This window comes from Podarcis pityusensis (genome assembly GCF_964106645.2).
Source record: "Podarcis pityusensis genome assembly, chromosome: 15".
Lineage (NCBI taxonomy): Eukaryota > Metazoa > Chordata > Lepidosauria > Squamata > Lacertidae > Podarcis > Podarcis pityusensis.
The window spans coordinates 33,117,786-33,142,500 of NC_138040.1; the positions used below are offsets into that span (position 1 = coordinate 33,117,786).

The 24,715-nt window shown below is 44.8% G+C and overlaps 2 protein-coding genes across 2 annotated transcripts in view; one reads left to right on the forward strand and one right to left on the reverse strand.

Annotated features, from left to right (window-relative positions):
- Positions 1–2,824, forward strand: part of PANX3 (pannexin 3) — a 200,557-nt gene extending 197,733 nt beyond the window's left edge. The window contains exon 6 of the transcript XR_013979731.1: positions 2,814–2,824. The gene's annotated coding sequence lies outside the window, so the exon portion shown is untranslated. The remainder of the gene's footprint in view (positions 1–2,813) is intronic.
- ESAM (endothelial cell adhesion molecule) overlaps positions 1–24,715 on the reverse strand; it is a 102,668-nt gene that overhangs the window by 38,791 nt on the left and 39,162 nt on the right. The window lies entirely within an intron of this gene.

Below are 24,715 nucleotides of genomic sequence, written 5' to 3' on the forward strand. Positions count from 1 at the left end.
AATTTTATTTGCATGATGGAAAAGTTTCCCCCTTTCTCCCCACTCTCCATGCACCTTAAATCTGTTCAGGGGTTACCACCAACCCTCCAGAGCAGATCTGGGGGAGGGCGCAGGGCACACACGGGGAATCCCCATTGCACTAGCGGAGATCTTTTCACTGCCTTCCACTAGCACAATGATTTAGTTGACTATAGCCCTAGATTGGTGTTGTTGTTGTTTTTGTTTTGTTTTTTGGAGGGCCGGGAGGTCTAAAGCAGGTGTGAGCAGAAGATGGGCTGGTAAATCTCTGAGTGGTTTCCAACAGATCAACAAGGGTTTGCAACTCTTACATATGCACACAGAGAGAGAGGTAACCACGCCATACATTCAAAGCATATGGCTTCTGCAAAGAATAATGGGAGCTGTAGTTTACCAGTCACAGAGCTACATTTCCTAGCACCCTTAAACAAACTACAGGCACCTATTACCATACCCTTTTAATTAGAAATGCCAAGGACTGGACCTCCATCAACTGTCACCTAGCAGCAGTGGTTACATCAGGCTTTATGAGAAGGGAAGGGATGCAGGTCTACTCCATCAGTGCATCTGAAACATGAACAACTTTGGGAGGGGCCGCCTCATCTTGAACTTTTCCACCCCAACTGGTCATTTTTTCGTGTTTTTAATATTCTTTTGGGAGCTGCTCAAAGTGGCTGGGGAAACCCAGCCAGATGGGCAGGGTATAAATATTATTATTATTATTATTATTATTATTATTATTATTATTGGTTTTGTAACTAAGAATTTATACCTGAGTTTGCTTGCTTCCTCCTCCTCCCCAAACCATTTTCCTTTTGTGTCATGTCTTTTGAGATGGTGAAAATGAGTGCAACGCTGATCTTCATAATTAGATAGCCTTTTTTGCCGCTTCAGAGTGGGATAAAGATCCACTAAATATGCAAACAAACCCAGGACTTTGAACATGCCGAGGTCATGTTGGGCATGTTCAGCAGTGGCAACACTTGGATCTATTGCGTTCCCTGAAGTATCAATGACAAACCACCAAAATGAGACATCAACGCTATGGCCAACATAAAAGGCGACACCTTCAAAACATGAGACACCCATTGTTTAACCAACGTCCGGCAGCAATGCTTACATTCTGATGCAAAATGCATTCATGAGGGCATTGGCCTTTCACGGAGGCTTAGATATTTTTAAACTCTTTGTAGGTTATAAAGATATCTCCTCTTTCTGCCACCAGATGCTTGGCAATGATTCCTGACGACGTCTGACAGCTTCCCGGCAGGAAGTTCTGCTGCAAGGCGATAACTAAGGTTCTCAGGAAAGCACAAGATTCCGTTGTGTCCCGCAAAGGCAACTGGAACAATGGCGAGGAATTGCCTCCGCCTAAACAGCACATGGAATTAAGATGTTAACACACAATTCCAGTTTCCTGGAACACCAATTAAGCCACATGCCTCCCCGATAGGAAGCGGCGATGGGATTCGCCTTATTTCAGCTTGCGGCCACAAGAAATTAGATTAGCCTAATTGCACTGGACACTTGCTAGGGTGAAACGACTACTTGCCTAATAATAGCTAACTGCGTTATAAGACCGCAAGAACTCAAGAAACCCCAGCAGAGGGAAACCAGTGAGCTAATGGTCCAGAGTCTGTGAGAAGTCAGCAGGGTAGGGGGCAGAGGTGCCAAAGATTGTGGGTGCCCACAATGAAGGGCTTCAACCTTGCCCATTGACCTTGTGGGGCCCAGCCCCACAAATATGTTATTGTGGGTGCCGAAACACCCAGGGCCCCCTGGAGTTGGCTCCAGTGGTGAGGAGCATTCTTAGGGGGTTGGCCAGTAGGTTCCAGCCCCAGGTCATTTGCATCAGGTCTCCTTGCACTTTCCACTCCCTTTGGTAAACCAGAAGTATTTCTATTAGGAATTACAGGCTCCAATACCCCAAAAGACCAGAAAAGACTGTTTGTGTATGGGACAACAGCTGCAAGGATGCTTCTAGCCCAAAGGTGGAAAGAACCAACAGTTCCGACCAAGGAAGAATGGCAAGCCAAATTGCTGGGCTATGCTGAAATGGCAAAACTGACCGGGAGACTCAGGAATCAAGAAGATATTGACTTTAAAAAAGCATGGGGAAAATTCATAACTTACTTAGGAGACCATTGTAAACAAATAAGAACATTAGGTAAAGGTAAAGGGGCCCCTGACCATTAGGTCCAGTCTCGACCGACTCTGGGGTTCTGGCACTCATCTCGCTTTATTGGCTGAGGGAGCCAGCGTACAGCTTCCGGGTCATGTGGCCAGCATGACTAAGCCACTTCTGGTGAACCAGAGCAGCGCACAGAAATGCCGTTTACCTTTCCGCCGGAGCAGTACCTATTTATCTAGTTGCACTTGGACGTGCTTTTGAACTGCTAGGTGGGCAGGAGCTGGGACCAAGCAACGGGAGCTCACGTCGTCATGGGGATTCGAACCGCCGACCTTCTGAGCGGCAAGTCTGTGGTTTAACCCACAGCGCCACCCGCGTCCCTAAATAAGAACATTACCTGGACTTTAAAAACAACTTGTATAGAAACGGGTGTGTGGGTGTGTGTGGGTGTGTATATAATTCAGAGAGATGAAAACTGTGGGGAACGTAATGATATGTAGTTTTAGAAAAAATATGTTAGGGACCCATGCAGGGGACGGGGGGAAGTCGCAAGATTCAGAGAATCCCATATATGGATATGGTAAAAGTTTATTCTTTTTATTATGTTGAATTTGTTCTTGTAAAAACAGGGGGGGGGGGCGGGGAGAGGTTGTCTCCAATGAAGCCACTGCACGAGAGGGACAGCTTCCGCTCTTCTCTGCCCCCATTCCCGTTGCACCCCCTGCACCATCCAAATCTGCTCTAGGGAGTTGGGGGGGGATTAACCCGCGCAGATTCGGAGTGGAGCAATGGGGAGTGAGGAGGAGGAAAAGTTCTGCTACACGAGCAAAAGTTTGCCTTGAAACGTGAACAGAAACAAATTTCTTCTGCATCCCTAAGCTAGATACTACTCTTAATTTCTTTAAACTTTCTTGGCAGGTTGGGTGGGTGGAGCTAGTGTGACATTAGCCGACCACCATCACAATTTCTAGTGAAATTTTTTTTGGGGGTGTTATGTATTCAGTGGTCTGTGTTTGCCTGAGCTTGAGTCTGGACTAAGGATTCTGAGCTCCTGTGTTCTGAATCGATACATGTTGTCCAATCACAGAACGTTTCAGGATTTGGGCCTCTGCCATTGGCCCTTGAACTCTGAATTGTGATTCACATCTTGGAAGTTTAGACAGCCAATCACGTTGGGAGTGGGAGTGGCCCAGGCTTTCAGAAATGTATATAAGCAGTTGCTTTGCCCCTGTTTCCCAGTTATGTAGTTCAATAAAGGTTCTTGCCGTTATCACTGTGTCTTGCCTCATGGGAGCCCACCTACACTTCAGGGGAGGTGTGTGTTATTGGCTTGTTGTTTTTATTTTGATTATATATATATATTGTGGTTTTTATGTTGATCTTTTCTGTGAACCGCCCTGAGACTTCCAGACATAGGGTGTTATATAAATAATAATAAGAGAAGAATTTGGATTTGATATCCTGCTTTATCACTACCTGAAGGCATATCAAAGCAGCTAACATTCTCCTTTCCCTTCCTCCCCCACAATAAACAATCTGTGAGGTGAGTGAGGCTTAATCACCTTAATTTTTAAAAAATAAAATAAAACGCTATGTGGTGTACAGGAGCCCCCGCTCCCCTGCTCTACCTAAACACGGCAAGTCTGCCCTCAGTTGTGGCTTCAACATCAACCACACTCCCATGTTTTTGTGGTTAAAACACAGGTGTTTATGCACAGGTGTGTATGTCCTCTCTGCAAGAGAAGAACGGATTAAAAAACGGATGTACTATGAAGAGATGGCTAAAATGACTGGAAAAATCAGAAACCAGGATGATAAAAACTTCAATAAGGATTGGGGAAAATCTGTAACTTATCTGAGAGAACACTGTAATAGTTAAAGACACTAGCAGGATTGCAATAACACTTGCAAAGTGCAAAGTACTATGGATAAAAACAGAGTTTATAGAAATATAGTGGACGATGTATGATGCAGTGAAAAGCGATTAAATGTGGACTCCACGGAGAGGAGGAAGGAAGTCTGAGAATTTGGTGAATTCTATATTTATGATTCTACGTTGTGTGTGAGATTAAATTGTAAAACCAAATAAAAAATTATATAAAAAATAAAAATAAAACACAGGTGTGTATGGCGGGGAGGAATCACTCCGGTTCTAGTGAAATAATTTCCCATGTCAGTTTTGCAGAGCCATCCCTGTGAATCTGTTGTGTCCACAGCTGCAGTCAGAGAAAGAAAGAACTTGTTGGAAGGAGAAAGAGCGTCTGAAGGGACAGATTCTGTAAATAAATCTGCAACCTGGCTCTGCCGCGTTGTAGCGGGCTGCCTGGGAAGAGAGTCTCTTCCCGTCATTGTTCCCAGCTCCTTCTTATATATTTGTTCCCTCAGGAACAGAAGGAAAGCAGCTTCCAGTTTACTGGCTGGGTTTCAAGTTAAATATTGAAACTCCCCAGCAGCTTGAGACTGGAGTGACGGATCGCTCAGTACAGAGAGAGACAGCAAAAGCCATCAGCTTCTGGAAGTGGCTCCTTTGGGGAACCATCGCTGGCCGTGCGCGACTATGCCCAAAGGGAGGACTCCACCCACTCTTTGCCCCTGCATGGCATGGATATTTGTTGCATGGGGGGGGGGGAGGAATTGGGGGAGAAATCTGACGGAGTTTGCAATTAAAAGCAAATTTACCTAATTCACACATTCCGAAACACAGCCATCCTTTGATATTTCCTTTTTTTAAAAAAAATATTATTAAAATAATTCAGCATTAATACATACATGTTATGAATATACAAACATACAAACATACATTTCATACAATCCTTAAAAATACCGAGACTCAGTCCCACAAGTACTTCATTTCCCACCACCATCCCTCACCCCTCATCGGACCCTTGTGATGAACTTCCAACTTCTACTCAATTGCAATTTCTTTCTACTTCCATTACTTTCTTTCACACACTTTTAAACCAATTTTCTGCTTCTTTTTCTGTTACACATTGTTATCCATCTTATTTAGTATTTCAGTATTTATAACAGAACTTGTTTATTCTAATAGTTCTGATTTTTCAATATAATTTTGCAAGTATCCTTTAAACGACTTCCAGTCCTTGTCTATCTTCTCTTTTGAGATCCTTCCAATTTCTCCCATTGTTTTGGAAATATTGTAATACTCCAGTAATTTGGCAAGCCACTCTGTTTTTGCTGGTATAATACCACTTTTCCAATTTTTCGCAATCAATAGCCTCGCGGCCACTGTTGCGTATAAATATAAATATAATGTCTTGTCTTCTTCCTTTATCCTTTGATATTTCCACTTCTCTGGATTATGCAACACATCTTTCCAGCCAAGCATTGGGCACAAAAGTGCAAATCCTGGCATTAAGTGTGCAAATAGCTCAGTTGGAAGAGCATGAGACTCTTGATCTCAGGGTCGTGGGTTTGAATCCTACACTGAGCAAAAAATTCCTTCATTGCAGAGGAATAGATGACCCGCACAGTCCCTTCTGACTCTAGAATTCTTTGATTCTATGGTTCTACAGAAGGGTATATTAGTGAAAACAACATATAACATATGCATTATATTATGGAAAACTGTTTTGCAAAAATGTGTTTATTAAGCAAGCTTGAATAAACAAATATGTTTATCTGGAAAAAAATTGTACTAAAATGCTGATGAAATTTGATGAGGACTTTCAGAATAAGATATAAATAGCAACCCGGTAGGGAAATGTAGAAAACAAAACTTTAGATTGGAATAATGAGAAACTGAAATAGGGAGATTTGCCTGTACCTAGTAGCTGCTTTTGCAAAACTTACAATTCCCTCAGTTCCTTGAGGGTGCATCAACCACATTTAAGCAAGCCGTTTCAGTTCATAGCACGTCCGTGCGTTTCCATGGAAATAAATTCAAAAGTATCCCCGGGATGGCAGACACGTCTTCAGTCAAACCAGGTGTGGCATTTTGTTAACTTAACTGCCAAAACACTGACAAGCCCCTGGTATGGAGAACAGAATCTGGTGGGTCCTTCTTCTTTGAGAAGGGAGGGGCCCATGTCAGCTGGGAAGCCATGTCTAGCATGTAGAAGCACCATCTTGGCTGTGAGTCCTGGAAGACCTGCTCCTTGGCTTGGCCTGGGAGGGCAGGGCCTTGACTGACTCCAGCTACAAAAGCTGAGGCTGCTGAAGAGGCCAGAGGTCAATGAGCCTGAGCTTCCACAGCTGCCACCTGCCACAAACCACCAGGGAGCCAGTGTGGTGTAGTGGTTAAGAGCGGTAGACTCGTAATCTGGTGAACCGGGTTCGCTTCCCCGCTCCTCCACATGCAGCTGCTGGGTGACTTTGGGCTAGTCGCACTTCTCTGAAGTCTCTCAGCCTCACTCACCTCACAGAGTGTTTGTTGTGGGGGAGGAAGGGAAAGGAGAATGTTAGCCGCTTTGAGACTCCTGCAGGTAGTGATAAAGCGGGATATCAAATCCAAACTCTCTCTCTCTCTCTTATTGGCAGGATTGGCAGCAACAGCGGCATATAAGGCTTATGATAATGTTAATGGGGTAAGGCAGGTTGGAAGATAGTTACTAGCCCAAGTCATGGCTTGATGGAGGGGATCCAAATCTAGATCTAACTGGATACTCTAAATATTCATGATCCTTCTTATGTTTGAAACGCTACGCAATTGTTGATGGATTTATTCCCACCCATTGGTAGAGATGGGGAGAAACTTAAGTTTGGTTCACATTACATTGCAGAACTACCAAATCTGCCATTCCTGGAACTATACACGAACCAGGAGCTCAGCAAGCCTTCAACATTTTCACCTCTCTGAATTTTGCAATGCAATTCTCCAACTGAGTCATGGGTGCAGAAATGTTAGGGGAAATGTGCCTAAATGCTTATATCAGTGAAAATAACATTTAAAATTGCATTATGTTAGGGAAAGTATTGATGCAGAATTTTTGTGAAGCGTTGAAAAGAAAAGAAAACTGATGCAGAAATGCAGCAGTTTTGTGTGTGGCAGAACCTGGAATACTCTCCCCTTAAATACAAGTCATGCATTGACAGTTTTGTTTTTGGCGTATGATGGAATTTATTTATTTATTTATTTATTTATTTATTTATTTATTTATTATTGGCTTACCCAAGCCTTGACAACGTAACAATATTTGTTGCATCTCGTACTGATCACTGTGAAGGTATAAGTGCACATCTTTTGTGTACATCTTTTTAAATATGGGCTGTATTTAGTAATGCATAGTGCCTGCCACCGCATCTGCAATAAATAGATACTGCATGGTGTCAGTAATAAAAAGAAAAAGTAAACAGAGCTGTAAAGTGGATTTTGTTCAGGCTAAGACACCCAGGATGCAGAATCTGGCACAGAATGTTAATATCAAAATCTGCAACTCCTGCCTAATTTATTTAATTTTTTTTAAAAAAATATACCCCACTTTTTACCACATCTGGGTCTCAACATAGCTTACAGAAATTAGAACACCAAATACACAAAATTTAATACATAGGTGAGAACACTAAGGCACTAAACATTAGGTAAAGGTACCCCTGCCCGTCAGGGCCAGTCGTGACCGACTCTAGGGTTGCGCGCTCATCTCGCTCAAGAGGCCGGGAGCCGGCGCTGTCCAAAGACACTTCCGGGTCATGTGGCCAGCGTCTGGCGAGCCAGCACCAGCGTCGCACACAGAAACGCCGTTTACCTTCCCGCTAGAAAGCGGTCTCTATTTATCTACTTGCAGTTAGGGGTGCTTTTGAACTGTTAGGTAGGCAGGAGCTGGGACCAAACGACGGGAGCTCACCCCGCCGCGGGGATTCGAACCGCCGACCTTTCAATCGGCAGGTCCTAGGCTCTGTGGTTTAACCCACAGCGCCACCCGCGTCCCCACTAAACATTAGAACAGCATTTATAGTGCAAAGGCCTTCTGAAAGCATGGAATCAACAAGTCCTGAGAACTAGAAGCTTGACATTGATGTGGGTTACGTGACGCAAAATCCGTTTGAAAAAAATCTTAAGAAGTAGGAGATTTTGGAGGGGAAGGAGGGAGAATAATGAATGTTACCACTTTGCAACATGTTTCTTAGAAGGCAGGCAGCTTGTTTTGCAAGCAGTGCAAACCCAAATTTTCTCCCCAAAGCCCTAGATGGCAGAGGATGCTATCTGAGGTGGTGGGGGAGGAATTCTAGCCAGACTATACATTCCATTCCCTTCAACTGGCACAAGGAGATGGAATCTGATTTTTCTCACAACAAACATCAGCCAAAAACAACTCTCAAAAAAACTGGCAGTCTCCGGCAGCGCAGACTGGAAACGTTCTTTGAGCATAGATGCTGATAGGAGCTGGCCTAGATAACAGCACTTCGCACATGATTTATTGATTTGCAACTCATCACGGGATGATAGGCCATCAGCCAGAGTTATTAAAAATGCCCTACTTGTTTGCCTCTCGAGAGAAGTTAATGCAAAGGGATGAGCAACTCCCAGGTGATGGGGAGCAAAGAGAATGTTGCTTGCTCCCGCTTTACCCCACCTAAAGAATGTACAACCACTTGGAAAAGGTCAGAACACTTGCTCAGTACCAGAATGCTGGCTGGTACGGTTACGTCAGGCCTGTGTTTACTCCATGCTTTCAAAAGAAACACAGATCCTTCGGGGAGGTAACACAAAGTGCTAAGGAAAGGTGAATTCTGTAACCCACCATAGATTATGCAGATTTAAGGAGAGCCTAGTGTGTCAGGCAGGTACTGTTCCATCCAATCCAACACACTGTGTACTTTCTGCACATCTGCCAAATCCCAGAATATACACACGTCTGAGGACCAGAAGACACTTGTGTTGAAGTGTGTCATGTAGCTCAAAGAGTGATTCCAAGCCAAAATTGAATGTGATACGAGATGATACGATATGATAATCTTTATTGTCATTGTCCCATACAGAACAACGAAATTGAAAACTACATCAGACATTCAAACACCAACAAGCCTGCTATCCCAGCTATCCCAGCCTGGTTAGCCCCCTAAAAACTCTGATACCCCATAATTAAATACAATATACTCCCAGACTACCTTACACTGCGTTTAAAACCAAAATTGCATTTGAATAGAAACTGTTTATCAGGCGGCTAGTCCTAGTCTTTATAACCCTGTACCTTCTTCCAGAAGGCAACAGTGGTCATCATGATACAGTGGTACTTTGGTTCTTGAACTTAATCCGTTCCTGGAGTCCGTTTGACTCCCCAAACCATTCGAAAACCAAGGTGCAGCTTCCGATTGGCTGCAGGAGCTTCCTGCACTCAATCGGAAGCCGCGTCGGACGTTTGGCTTCCGAAAAACGTTCGCAAACCGGAACACTTACTTCCGGGTTTGCGGCGTTTGGGAGCCAATTTGTTTGACAACTAAGCCGTTCGGGAACCAAGGTACGACTGTACATGTTAAATTGGAGCTGTTCAGTTTAAAATGGATGCATTTTGGGGAAAGCTTCACCAGCTAAAAGTCTAATATTTGGTTGAGAGGGCATGAAAGGGAATGAATAATAGAATTGCAGATTTGTAGAGTTGGAAGGGAACCCAAAGGTCATCTACTCCAACCCACCTGAAATGCAGGAATATTGATATTCATCCAATCTGAAACCATACCAAACCCGCTTAACTTTGCAAACGTGCCAGCAGTTTTATTGAATGGCTAAAGTCCCTTTCCTTCACTCTAATTTGGCTTTGTTATGTCATCACACTGTCTTTTGGATGGATCACAGAACCGGCAAGAACCAACACCTGCTTTTGGGGGAGTGGGGGTGGTGGCACCAAAACAGCTACATGAAGACAATGAACCCTAAGAAAGGAGAGTTCTAGCCTCCCATTGTAAATCACTCTTATCATGTTTCAGAGCAACATTGTAAGGAAATTGCAGATGAGATTCAAGCTATGTTAGAATTGGGAGTTATTAGGCCCAGTACTTCACCATGAGCAAGTCCTGTAGTTCTGGTGCCTAAGAAAGATGGATTGGGGGGGGTTATAAGATTTTGTGCAGAATATAGATGTTAAATGCTGACTGTTTATCTAGAATCTATATGGATTATGAGGATTAAAGTTAATTTTAAATGGTGTACTTCAATCTTGCAGTAAGTCTTGTGGATATTGTTCATGTACATTTCCTGTTTCATCATTTATTTGCTCAGATATCGTTGGTTGCAGAATGGTTATAGTAAATAATATTGTTTACGGTCCAGGTCTACTTGAAGATGAAAAATCTAACATTTAGAACAGACTTCCTCAAACTTGGCCTTCCAGATGTTTTTGGCCTACAACTCCCATGATCCCTAGATAGCAGGACCAGTGGTCAGGGATGATGAGAACTGTAGTCTCAAAACATCTGGAGGGCTGAATTTGAAGAAGCCTGATTTAGAATTTCATCAGAAGAAAAGAAGAGATGTCATGAAGGAGCAATTCTGTGAGCAAGTATTGCTGGGTGGGGCCTCAGGCAGGTGTTAAAGTGGGAATAGGTGATGGGGCTGCCAGGATTCCTCAGCCCCTACAAATCTTCGAGTTAACCTGCCAAGGGGAGGGAGAGAACACACTGTGGATTAGACTGCCGTTAGATGTCTGTAGCTGGTGCCAGAGAAAACGCCAATAAAGCCTGATAACCTGTTCAGTGCCCGAGCAAGTTATTAGCAGCTTGGAGGGAGGACTCAAGAAAGCACCCCCCCCCCATGACAGTTAGTATCTGGTTAGCAGTGTTATTTATTCAATAATGGTATTTATACTGCACCTTTCTTCCAAGGAGCTCAAGGTGGCATATAGTGGTACCTCGGGTTACAAACACCTCAGGTTACACTTCGGGTTACAGACTCAGCTAACCCAGAAGAAGTACCTCGGGTTAAGAACTTTACCTCAGGATGAGAACAGAAATCGTGTGCCGGCGGCAGCAGTGGGAGGCCCCATTAGCTAAAGTACCTCAGGTTAAGAACAGTTTCAGGTTAAGAACGGACCTCCAGAACAAATTAAGTTTGTAACCAGAGGTACCACTGTATTGTATTTCTACTTAAATTATATCCATAGCTTATACATTTTAATCTATGCATATAACTCGGCATGTTGTGCAAATCAGTGATGCATTTCCTCTTTTTGAGTGATGCACAAGTGGTTGTCCTTATGAGAGATCTGGTTTTTATAACTGGTTTACAATCACCAGTTCTAAATCCTAACAAAAACAGGAAATACTCGTTTCGGGAAACTCCCATATTCTTGGCAACATACAACATGGTATTAGAGCTATAAATACTTTTTCTTGGGGGGGGGGGAATGTCACTGGACATTGAAGGGCAAAACTGCCACTTAATTCAGAGGAGTCTGTCCAGATTTCTAAGTATTTAATCAGGCAACATTTCCTGATACCACACCTTTCTGAATAATGCGGCTGGGGTGGGGAGATGAAAGTTTTAAAAAGTGTACAGGAAGTGGGAGGAAAACAAATAATGCTTCATTTGCACCTTGGGACCTTTCAAAACCATGGACCAGAAATGGTCCTGTGGGAGGAGAAACAAATTCAGGAGGACATTTGTGGGGGAAACTCAGAGACTTTTTTATTAGGCATTTTAGGTATAGAGATTCTGAGAGCTTTTAGTTTTTGAACTATTTTTAATGAAGATCGCCAAAATCTACACTTCCGGCATAGGCTGCCATACGTCCACATTTTCCCGGTCATTCCAGTGATTTCCCAGACATATGGCAACCCTACCATATGGGACAGCTGCATATTCCTGCAATGGACGGGGTTCGACTAGATAACCCTCAGGGTCCCTTCCAACTCTAGAATTCTGTGATTCTATGAGAGGCATCGCACAGGACCAGCATGGGAGAAAATAAAACTGTGGTGCTTCAGTGGCAAAGGAGCTCAAGACCCAAGAGCTTTCTTCAGGTTGGGTGCCAAACAGGCCAGCATCTCCCCTAGGCATGTCTGCATCTGAATCAAATGGGACACAAAACGGGTGCAGAGAGTTCCAGGTCTGACCAATGTTATTACCTTTCCATAGCTGTGACACAAATTGCACCACTTAAGAATACTGTTTACATTTTTTTTTAACACATGGGTTTGTTATAAAAAGTTGTTGAGCTCTGAACACTCTCCTTTGGAATCAATTGCAGATTTTTTTTTTTTTCAAATTTAAACTGGGGGAGGGGATAAAAAATTATTTACAATCCAGGGGATAATGAATTATTTACAATCAAGAAATTAATTACTCAGGGGAAATATAATTGCATAATTAGAGGCTAAGCCATGGATGCGAGGCAGAAACGCTTTGTGGTTTAAAGACTTTCAAACCTCAGTGGCAATAATTATATTGCCAACTTTAATCAAATTAGAGAACTAACTGATTTTAAGAAAGCAGTAATCAGAGCAGGCAGACACAGATTCATAGCTGTCAACGTTTCCATTTTTTTAAGGGAAATTCCCTTATTCCGAATAGGATTCCTCACAAGAAAAGGGAAAAGTTGACAGCTATGCACAGATTGGTGAAAATATATCATTTGTTATTGAAATAACACTACAGAGCTAGAACTGGTTAAGGAATATATTATTCAATGGGCCCAGAACATCAGGGAAAATATGCCAAACTGGGTTTGGGAGAAGTTGTGGAGAATCACATATAAATTCTCAGGGATAAGACAGAACAGTTATAAAATAATGAGTAGTTAGTATATGTCTCCTGAGAAAATAAACAGAATAAACAAGAACTACCCACCCCCCCGCAATGTTGGAAATAAAAGACTAGGGATGATGGGAGTTGTAGTCCAAAACATCTGGATGTCACCAGGTACTGCAAGGGCAAGGAAGCCGAAATAGCTGAGATAGGCAGAATCCATCTATCCTCCTGGATTGTCCTTGTCTTGTAATGTAGGTGAAAACACACCGCCAAGAGTTAATGTTCCTCTCCAGGGAGAAGATTAGGTTTAACATAATCTAATAGTTTAAATGTGCAATTTGATTCAATGTGATTAACTGCAGCCCCTGCTGATGCACACTGTGAGTAAAAATGCATCTGGAACGAGGCTCATTTAAGTGAAGGCATTTGCCAGACTAATTCAGACGGACTATCCACTTTGCAGCAGTAACAGTCTCTCTCGCTCCCAAAGACACACACTCTTTCTTTTGCTAAAAGGGGAAGGGGGGCGGTCTTCATGGTCCAACTGCCACAGTGTCTTGTTTTCCTCTTGCAATGGCAGAGCTTTTTTTTTTTTTTTTAAGAAGCAGCAAAAAAATAAATTCCCTCCTGCCACCACCAGTTCATGATGCCACTATTTGGTTCAAAAGTAAATTTTAAACAAACAAGAAGTTGGACCTTCCACTGAGCATTGCAGTTTGGATGTTCCAGTCAGCCATGCCTTTCTCCAGAATACAGTGGTACCTCGGGTTACATACACTTCAGGTTACAGACGCTTCAGGTTACAGACTCCACTAACCCAGAAATATTACCTCGGGTTAAGAACTTTGCTTCAGTATATGAACAGAAATCATGCTCTGGTGGCGCGGCAGCAGCAGGAGGGCCCGTTAGCTAAAGTGGTGCTTCAGGTTAAGAACAGTTTCAGGTTAAGAACAGACCTCCAGAACGAATTAAGTACTTAACCCAAGGTACCACTGTACTCCATTCTATTCACCTGTGTCCACAATTTAAAGGTATAACGTAGATTGTTGCAAGGTGCCTTATAGTTTTCTCATACAGTGGTACCTTGGTTCTTGAACTTAATCCATTCCACAAGTCCGTTCGACTCCCGGAACTGTTTGAAAACCAAGGTGCGGCTTCCAATTGGCTGCAGGAACTTCCTGCACTCAATTGGAAGTCATGGAAGCCGCATCAGAAGTTTGGCTTCCGAAAAACATTCACAAACTGGAAGATCTACTTCCGGGTTTGCGGCATTTGGGAGCCGATTTGTTCGGCTACTAAGCCATTTGAGATCCAAGGTACGATATTTCTTTTCTTTTTTGCCACAAGAGGCTCGAAAACCTGGCTGCTGTCGCAAACTTCATGCACAGGTTCAAAAATGGGGTTGCTGCAGGATCTAGGCCATCCAGACACTGTTGTGATGTTTTCCTAATGTTACGGCATTATCGGCATCTGGAGGGGGGGCACTGATGCACTGGAGCACAATAACAGCTGGAAAAACCCTAGAACAGGGCTTCCCAAACTTTGAGTCTCTGGCTGTTTTTGGACTACAGTTCCCATCATCCCTGACCACTGGTCCTGCTAGCTAGGGACGATGGGAGTTGTAGTCCAAAAACAGCTGGAGACCCAACTTTGGGAAATCGTGCCCTAGATCATTTGTGGTACAAAAGTTACAGGGTTTATGCAGGAAGCTATGGGCCATGAGCTGATTAGAAATGAAGCAGGATGACCACCCAGTTTTGCAGATGATTGAAAGAGAGATTGCATATTACAGTCTCGGTACCATCAGTGTCACAATATAAAGAGTGCATGGAGTGGCCCAGAGACCGCGCTCACAGGCACAAAGCACAGCAGATTCATTGTGCCCTGTGAAAAGTTATTCCACACAAGAGGGAAAATACATTTCTATCCTGAACCAGGTCGGAGAGCAGCCAAGCTAGCACTGCTGAGGAATTTATTTTCTTCTGGCGCACGCTGTTTGAAAGTGCAAGGCTTTGTGTTACATGACTTTCTCATTCCAGTTGTCAGTGGAGGTTTATAGATCCAGTTTTAAATGAGCAGGTTAAACTGATTCGAGCTGAAGCATCTTGCTTGAGACCTGTTGTAATACAGACTTTCATTTTAGCGCAGAAAAAGATCCCAGGTAGGAGATTATGGCCCTTTCCAAACCATACCTCCCATCGTACACAGAGGTCTTTGGGCCAAACTACATGTGATGTCACATGGGGGAATTCCTAGTCACGATTAGGAATACAGTGGTACCTCAGGTTAAGTACTTAATTCGTTCCGGAGGTCCGTACTTAACCTGAAACTGTTCTTAACCTGAAGCACCACTTTAGCTAATGGGGCCTCCTGCTGCTGCCGCGCCACCAGAGCATGATTTCTGTTCTCATCCTGAAGCAAAGTTCTTAACCTGAAGCACTATTTCTAGGTTAGCGGAGTCTGTAACCTGAAACGTATGTAACCTGAAGCGTATGTAACCTAAGGTACCACTGTACAGGAAGGTGCCTTCTACTGAGCCAGACTATTGGACCATCTCATTCAGTTTGGTCTACCCAGACTTGCCAGCAGTTCTCTAGGGTTTCAGGCAAGGGTCTTGGTCAGGGATTGAAGCTGCAGCCTTCTGCATAGAAAGCAAATGTGCTACCATGGAGCTACAGTGTGCTATCCTGCATACAACATACTATATACTGTCTCTATTCGATATGTACACCATACTATACATAGCATAGCATATACACTGTGCTAACAAGGGATGCGGGTGGCGTTGTGGTCTAAACCACTGAGCCTCTGGGGTTTGCCAATCGGAAGGTCGGTGGTTCGAATCCCTGCGACGGAGTGAGCTCCCATTGCTCCTGCCAACCTAGCAGTTTGAAAGCACACCACTGCAAGTAGATAAATAGGTATAGCTGTGGCGGGAAAGTAAACGGTGTTTCTGTGTGCCCTGGTTTCCGTCACAGTGTTGCATTGTGCCAGAAGCGGTTTAGTCATGTTGGCCACATAATAATAATAATAATAATAATAATAATAATAATAATAATTTTTATTTATACCCCGCCCTCCCCAGCCAAGACCGGGCTCAGGGCAGCTAACACCAGGTATAAAAACAATTGATTAAAATACAACTTAAAAACAAGATTAAAGTACAACATCAAAATGCAGCCTCATTTCAGTGAAAACTCAAATCAAAAACTTTTGGGGGATGAAAACGTCAAATCTTCACCAAGGCCAACTATCCAGACTGGTCCTATGTGGGCCAGAAAAAAGCCAGGGAAGTCCCCAAATAGGAGTTCCATCACAGAAGGAGAAAGGAAAAAGGAAAGCTGTCTGTGGACGAACGCCGGCTCCTTCGGCCAGAAGCGAGATGAGCGCCACACCCTATAGTCGCCTTAGACTGGACTTAACCGTCCAGAGGTCCTTTACCTTTACCTTACCTGCATACAACATACTATATACTGTCTCTATTCTATTCTATACACCATACTATAGCATACAATACATGCTGTATACCCAGGGTTCCTAAACTATGGTCCGTGAACTTTGTTCAGTGATCCATAGTGTGTCTTGTAGACCATTGCAATTGATGGATTGCAATTAGTAATGTCTATTCATTGCAATGGGTCCGTTCTGCATATGACTAACACTGAATGCAACTCTTTGTTTCTAATGGTTTATTGAGCCTGTTCTTTCATTGCTGCTTTTTTCCATTATGTTCTATTGTTGCTTGTGAGCTCCCCGGATAATCACTATTAAAGGGTAGCATATTAAAGTGCTGGTGCTGACCTTTAAAGCCCTAAAGCAGGGAGCAGGAACCTGTGACCCTCCATATGTTGCTGGCCTGCTTTTCCTTCAGCCAGCCCCGTCCAGCGTAAGAAATGATATGGGATGCTGGGAAGTGTAATGAATAGAAGGCAACAGGCTCTCTATTCCTATCCTAATTACTGTAGTTTCATTAAGGCTGGTTTCCCGCCCTTCCCAGTTCAAGAAGCGGGTTCAGGGCGGCTTACAACAAATTTAAAACACTTAATTATAAAAGCAGCATAAAATACAGTATAAAAACACAAATAACAATAAAAATCAAAAATCAATTAGATAATCCCCAGGGCTGGCTGGCTGAATTGGTCCTGCTTGGCCCAGTGAGGAGACCAGGGGAGAATTAGCTGTGGGGGTCTCAGAGCGGGTGATCTTCATAAAAGGAGAGGGGGAGGGAAGAGAAGGGAAATAAAAGATCAGGCTAAATTCAAATTAAAGGCCAGGCGGAATAGCTCTGTCTTACAGGCCCGACGGAAGGAGGTTAAATCCTGAGGAGCCCTAGTCTCATGGGACAGAGCATTCCACCAGGTCGGAGCCATCACTGAAACGGCCCTGGCCCTGGTGGAGGATAGTCTGACTTCCTTATTTTGCAGACAAATAGACCAATCCTGCCTTTAGAGTTAGGCAAGATTCTAAGGTAATAAAAGTTTTCTGGGAAATGATATATAATGAACTGGAAAAATGTTTAAAATAACTTTTGTTTAAAAAACTTTTGTTTAAATAACTTTGTTTAAAAAACCCCAGAAGCTTTCTTATCAGGAATTGTAGGTACTGACATTCCAAAGGAGCAGAAAAGACTTTTTATGTATGCGACAACAGCAGTACGGATGCTACTAGCCCAGAGGTGGGAAGAAGAAAGAGTCCCTACCAGAGAGGAATGGCAAACCAAGCTGTTGGACTACGCCAAAATGGCAAAACTGACTAGAAAGTTCAGAAACCAAGAAGACAAAAACTTCAAGAAAGAATTGGGGGGGGGGATTATAATTTAGGAGACCACCGTAAGAGGATGAAAACATTAGCAGGATTTTAATCTCACTTGTAATGTAACAAACACTATGGATAATATGGATAGATATAAAATATAGATTATGAAATAATATGCAGTTGAAAATGTTGACAATAGGACCCATGGAGGGAATTGGGGGAAGTCTTGAGATTCAGAGAAATCTCTCTATACGGATACGTATTTGGTATTCTTATAAATTTTATATTTGTAAAATCAAATAAAAACAATTAAAAATAAATAAATACAGTTAGGCAAGATTCAGACCAGGGCTTCCATGTCCAATTTCTTGGCAAGGAAGAGAAACACCCCTCAGCCCAGTTTTGGAGCTCAGCGGTGCTAAGACAAAGCTTGCCCACTGACTGAGGGTTAATCAGCTAATCCCATTTACACCCTGAGGTGTGATTGGTGTTTGTCCATTCATTTCCCAATCCCATTAAGGGGATTCGGGGGAGGGGGGCTCTATCTGTGCTTGGAGGGAAATCCTCAGGACTCTGCTTACATTTTAATGACCAGCTTTTCTCTTCTTCAAAAAAAGAAAAGAATTGCCTTGGGGAAGCCAGTCTAGTGTGCTCCATGTACAGGTGAAACTCGAAAAATTAGAATATTGTGGAAAAGTTCGTTGATTTCAGTAATTCAACTTAAAAGGTGAAACTAATATATGAGATCGACTCATGACATGCAAAGTGAGATATGTAAAGCCTTTATTTGTTATAATTGTGATTATAATTGTGTACAGCTGTATAATTGTGTACAGCTGATGAAAACCCCAAATTAACCATCTCTGAAAATTAGAATATTAAATGAAATCAGCAAAACAAGGATTGCAAATCGAGCAAGATTGGACCTCTGAGAAGTGGAAGCATTTCTCGCTTTGCATGTCATGAGTCGATCTCATATATTAGTTTCACCTTTTAAGTTGAATTACTGAAATCAATGAACTTTCCCACAATATTCTAATTTTTCGAGTTTCACCTGTAGATCCCAGGCATATGGCCTAAATGCAGCTGCATGCTGGTTTTTCTCTGAGCACATTGTTTCCTGGCTTTGCAGCCTCTCTGTTTCTCAGACGGCACATATGACATCTTGCAACAAATGTGCCTGAAGCAATCCACATCGCTAAAATCACAGAGACCGTTGTCATGCATCTCCCGGACTACAGAACGAAGAATGGAAAGGGAGAGAGTGCACTAAGTCGTACATTGGGATCTCCTGCAGTTTCCACAAGAGGAAAAAGTATACTTTGCACAAACACATGCAGAAGCATAAGGAAACCCTGCTGGATCTCGTCTAGTCCAGCATCTGTTCCACTTAAGGGCCAACTAAGTTCCTATGGAGGGACATGGGTGGCGCTGTGGGTTAAACCACAGAGCCTAGGACTTGCCAATCAGAAGGTTGGTGGTTCGAATCTCCGCAACGGGGTGAGCTCCCATTGCTCGGTCCCTGCTCCTGCCAAAATAGCAGTTCGAAAGCACCTCAAAGTGCACGTAGATAAATAGGTACCGCTCCGGCGGGAAGGTAAACGCCATTTCCGTGTGCTGCTCTGGTTCGCCAGAAGCGGCTTAGTCATGCTGGCCACATGACCTGGAAGCTGGACGCTGGCTCCCTTGGCCAATAAAGCGAGATGACCGCTACAACCCCAGAGTTGGCCACGACTGGACCTAATGGTCAGGGGTCCCTTTACCTTTACCTCTAAGTTCCTATAGGAAGCCCTGAGCACAACAGCACCGTATGTGAAGTTGCTGCACACAGAGCCAAATCGACTATCTACCCCAGAATTGCCCACTATCTATTGCTTTGCTTATTGTGCCATCAACATGCATGGAGTTTTACAGAGGGAAGGAAGATGGGTCCGTCTCTGCCCTTAGGCGCTTACAATCTCAAGTTGAACATGAGGGAAACAAAAAGGGGTAAACAGAAGAAGAATATGCCGTACTTTCAGTTATACATAAAAGGTAAAAGGGTAAAGGACCACATGACGATTAAGTCCAGTCAAAGGTGACTATGGGGTGTGGCGCTCATCTCGCTTAAAAGACAAGGGAGCTGGCGTTTCTCCACAGACAGCTTTCCAGGTCATGTGGCAAGCATGACTAAACCGCTTCTGGCATAACGGAACACCGTGATGGAAACCAGAGTGCACAGAAGCACCATTTACCTTCCCACCACAGCGGTATCTATTTATCTACTTGCACTGGTGTGCTTTCGAACTGCTAGGTTGGCAGGAGCTGGGACAGAGCAATGGGAGCTCACTCCATCATGGGGATTCAATCTGCCAACCTTCTGATCGGCAAGCATACTTAGGCATGGTTACAGGCATAGAAGCCAACTCCTAGCAGGTGAGGTCCCTTCACCCCCCCTAAAATATTTCAGGGGGGCCACCCTCCAAAGTTGATGGGCATTGCCATTCAAACAGTGTGTATGTGCCGTGTCTTGTGACTGATTATGTGGGGCGGGGTTTACCTGCCCACCCCCATATTTTATTGCACCCCTGGTTACAGGCCTAGTTTTCCCCTCCACAGAAACAGAGTAGACCAGGAGTCAGCAAACTTTTTCAGCAGGGGGCCGGTCCACTGTCCCTCAGACCTTGTGGGGGGCTGGACTATATTTGGGGGGGGGGGAATGAACGAATTCCTATGCCCCACAAATAACCCAGAGATGCATTTTAAATAAAAGGACACATTCTACTCATGTAAAAACATGCTGATTCCCGGAGCCAGATTTAGAAGGCGATTGGGCCGGATCCGGCCCCCAGGCCTTAGTTTGCCTACCCATGGAGTAGACCCACAGAAATTACCGTATTTTTCGCTCTATAACACGCACCCAACCATAACACGCACGTAGTTTTTAGAGGAGGAAAATCCGTAGGCATGCCACCTGTAGGCATTCCCTTCATAACACGCACAGACATTTCCCCTTACTTTTTAGGAGGAAAAAAGTGAGTGTTATGGTGCAAAAAATACGGTAATAGGCATTGCTAACTAAGATCGATTCTGGGTCTATTCGGAGTAGAAGCTAGTTTGATACAACCCATCAGAAGTTGGCTCATCTATCTCAGCATTATCTACAGTGCCTGCCAGCTGTTCTTCAGAATTTTAGACACAGGACAATCCCAGGCCTACCTGGAAATGCCAGCGATTGAACCTCTGACCTTCTGCATGCAACCCAGATGCTTTACTGCTTACCTATGCCCCCTTCTCCTTGACAGCTTTGAGATTGTTGGTATTATGCAGGAGGGATGAAAGCATATACAGGAAAATTTTAGGTTTGCCAAATCAAAGTGGATTAAAGCACTCTGTTGTCCTAGCACAAGAAGTCCACCTTTTTTAAAAATGGACTCTTTGCTGTTAGGAAAGTGACAGGAATGAACTGAAAAGGAAGGAATCAATGAGAAATGAGAATGCATATAACAACTGTGCAAGCAGATCAGGATAGCTGTTAACTGCTGCATTACCTCCCTGCAAATAAACTAAATGGGCAATTTGTCAGTGACGGGAAACAAGTACTGTAGTGCCCTGCAGGAGGCACAAGGGCTCTGGCAGGGTCCTAACCCCCCCCCCATACTTTCCCAAAGCTAGGAAATAATATAATAATAAAAATAATTTATTACTTATACCCCACCCATCTGTCCAGGCCTCCACAGCCACTCTGTGTGGTTTCCAACAGAATATTAAAAACACAAGAAAACATCAAACATTAAAAACTTCCCTAAACAGGGATGCCTTCAGATGTCTTCTAAAAGTCTGATAGTTGTTTATTTCCTTGACATCTGATGGGAGGGCATTCCACAAGGTGGGAGCCACTACTCGCAGGGAGGGAACCACCAGAAAACCCTCAGAGCTGGACTTCAGTGTCCGGGCTGAATGATGGGGATGGAGACACTTCTTCAGGTATACTGGGCTGAGGCCAATTAGGGTGCAAACTAGGCTTTGGGAAGGAGACGGGAGGACTCCATGACCCCCTCAGAGCCTCATGCCTCCTTTTTAAAGCCCAGCACCTCGCTTACTGGGCTTTGAGTCCTAAACCTGCCTCTGGATTCATCCATCCCTTTTTGGAGGTTCTGTTTGGTTCATAGCGAAGCAGCCTAGTTGCCACAAATCCACATGGTGCAAAGTTGCCCAGAGGCCTGCACAACATAGCATATAGCCTCCCTATTCCCACACGAATGCCCTAGACAGGCGTAACAGTATGTTCCTGTGCTTACAGGGCTGCACCAGCTGGTTGTCCCATGACATATGTCACAGGAAGCAGTGGGAACAGCCATTGCAGCCTCCTCCCTGGCGGCCTCCTTGATGAGGTGTCACAGTGGAAAATACAGGCATTTTTCAAACATGACACTTGACAGCTGCACATAAACAAATGGTTGGGTCTCCATCCAAAGGAGTCCAACAGGGTACGTGGCAGTGTGCATCACTCAGTAATTTGCAGCTAAGGGTCTGCGCTGGCTCTCCTGAAGTGTCTTATGTGAGAGGAGACAGAAAAGTTATTGCTGTGATGTTCGGAGACTGGGGCAAGGTCATTTCGCATACAACCTTACTTGATGCAGCCCCAAGTTGAACACTGTTTGCAGAAGGAGCACCAGGGATGTGCTGGTAGTCACAAGCCACAGGCCAGCATTCAGGATGGATAAACCTGTCAATTTCATTTTCCCATTGCTCCAATCTTAAATTCAGTTCTCCACATTTCTGCAGCAATTTACAAATAGTGTTTAAATCCTTGTGAAAATGAATCAGCATTCAGTGTGTACTTCATCTGATACTGTTGGCATCCATCTGCCTCAAGAGACAATGGAGCGCACCTCCAGGGATGAAGTCAAACCATTGTGTTAGCAGCACCAAGGGGATCTCCTTGGGTCGCAAGCCAGGGCAGTCCTGGGCTGCCGAGATGATCAGACCCACCCCCTCTTGGCCTCACTGATGTGGTCCAAAGGAAAACAGAGCAATACGTTTGGCACCAGCTTGGCTACAGTAGTTGCCAGAAGTGTTACCCCACACTTCCCAGTTTTAATTTAGTTACTGCAAAAATAAAAATAAAAAAATATTTTGGGAGAAGTGTGTTTGTTGCACAAGCGCTGCCAATCAACTTCAGTTGTGTAACCTGAATTTGCTGGTAAGTCACTGATTTGCACGAAACAGAAACAGCCTGAAAGCACCCAAGGAGTACAGCTGGGGAGGCTAACCAAGTACCACTCCTGGGGTTCTTCTGCCTTTATGGGTTCCTGCTTGCCTCTACTGATGCTCTGATCTTGAAAGAAAGCAAACATCACAGAGATGGTTTGAATCTCCAGTGCTTTCTTCTATCCTGTGCTGGGTAACCTGTGAAACGCGGTCCAGGACCGGTCCAGAATCCAAAGGTTCTGCTGGGAGTCAGTCCAACAGGGCCAAGGCAGGACACGAGGCAGGAAACCAGGGAAGGACAGGTACAGGATCTCAGGCAGGATCTGGCATACAGCAATGTTGCTCCTGCAACCTGGGGCAGGGTCCGACAGCCTTTTATCTTTGTCGGGGCAGCGGCCGGTCCTGATCCCCCGGCGACTCACCTCCCTGTTTTGCCCAAAGGAGAGCACTCCTCCTGCGAGTACTCAGGTCTCTCCTTCTCTCAGACCTTAGTCTCTGCAGATCGGGAGACGTCAGTGGGTTACTAGACCCAGGGGCTGCTTCAGCCTCCCCTGACCCAACCGGTAGTGGATGGCCCAGCTGAAGGCAACAAGGTAATCCCCGCATCTGGAGCCAGGGCAGGCTCAGGCCCCTGACTTGACCCAGCTGGTGTTTGTTGCAGGGGAACCTGTGCAGACTGGGACTCCTCAGGGTCAGGCCCCAGACTTGGTTCAGATGAAGCCTGAGGCAAAGGATCCGGTGCAGACTGAGTCTCCTCTGGTTCCGAGTCCGAACCCGAGTCCCAGGCCCAGCGGCGTAGTGTGGGTTGTCAGCACCCGGGGCAAGGCAAGTAATTTGCGCCCCCTAACCCGGGGCAAGGCAAGTAATTTGCGCCCCCTAACCCCTAACCTGCCACCGCTGCCAGCTTCTTCTTGCTGCTGCCTGGTCTGGTCTGGTGTGGTTCTCTCCTGCGCTCAGCGCTGCGCTGGGCGGCCGCTGCACTGTCCCTCCCCCATATAGTCCCTCGCTCTCTCTCCGCACCGCATGCCTGGCACCCACCCCCTCCACAGTGGGCGGCGACCCAGCGGCTCGGATCAGATTCACACAGCCAGTACTGCAGTGAGAGAGAGTGAGTGAGCCAGGTAGGGGCAGAGAGCTGCGAGTGCGAGCGCGCCCCCCCCAGATGTTGCGCCCGGTGCGGCCAGCCCCCTCTGCACCCCCCACGCTACGCCACTGCCCAGGCCATCACATATCCCTTAGGAAACTAAACCCAGTAACAATGGTCCTGGACTTTCCTACCATCCAGAGAAGGAAGGGGTGCCAGGAATGCTGAGTGTGGTGGGGCAGATCCTTCACCTAAAAAACAATGGTAGCACTTTATTCTACCTGAGGCAGGGCAAGCTCAGGGCTGTCTGGGGACACTGGAGGAGCCGGTCCAGAGTTCCTGCTGCTGCACCTGCACAGCCTCACCTTTCCCCTTTACCTTATCCAGGTGAACTACTGCAATGCTGGTGTCAGGAAGGTGGTCCCACAGCTCCAGTCCCACGAGATGGGGTGGTACTGGGCAGTGCCATAAAAATACACGCTAACTCCTCCTCCCGCAAGAGCTTCAGTAAAAGACACAAATCTTGGCCAGTTTGCTTAACAGACGCAGGCCTAGTGCTTGAGTCGAACCTCTGCACAGCTTTTAATAAACTTCTGCCGAGGCATGAAGGAGTCGGTTGCAAGCCATGATTGCAGGCATGGCTCCGGTTATGCAAGGCAAAGGATGAGAAGTGTGCAGGACAAGAACTTTAAAAAAAATGTAATTTTGTCCAGGCTGGATTCAATGACCTAAATTCAAGGATTTTCATCTCCCCACCCCTGAAATGATGGGTTTGATCTGTTCAGCAGGATTAAATTCACTGTGTTCTAGGATTCAATCATCGCCACTTCTTCTACAGTGTCTCGCAAATCACTACTCACCTCTCTCATAGCAAGGAGGCTTCTTAAGAACAGTG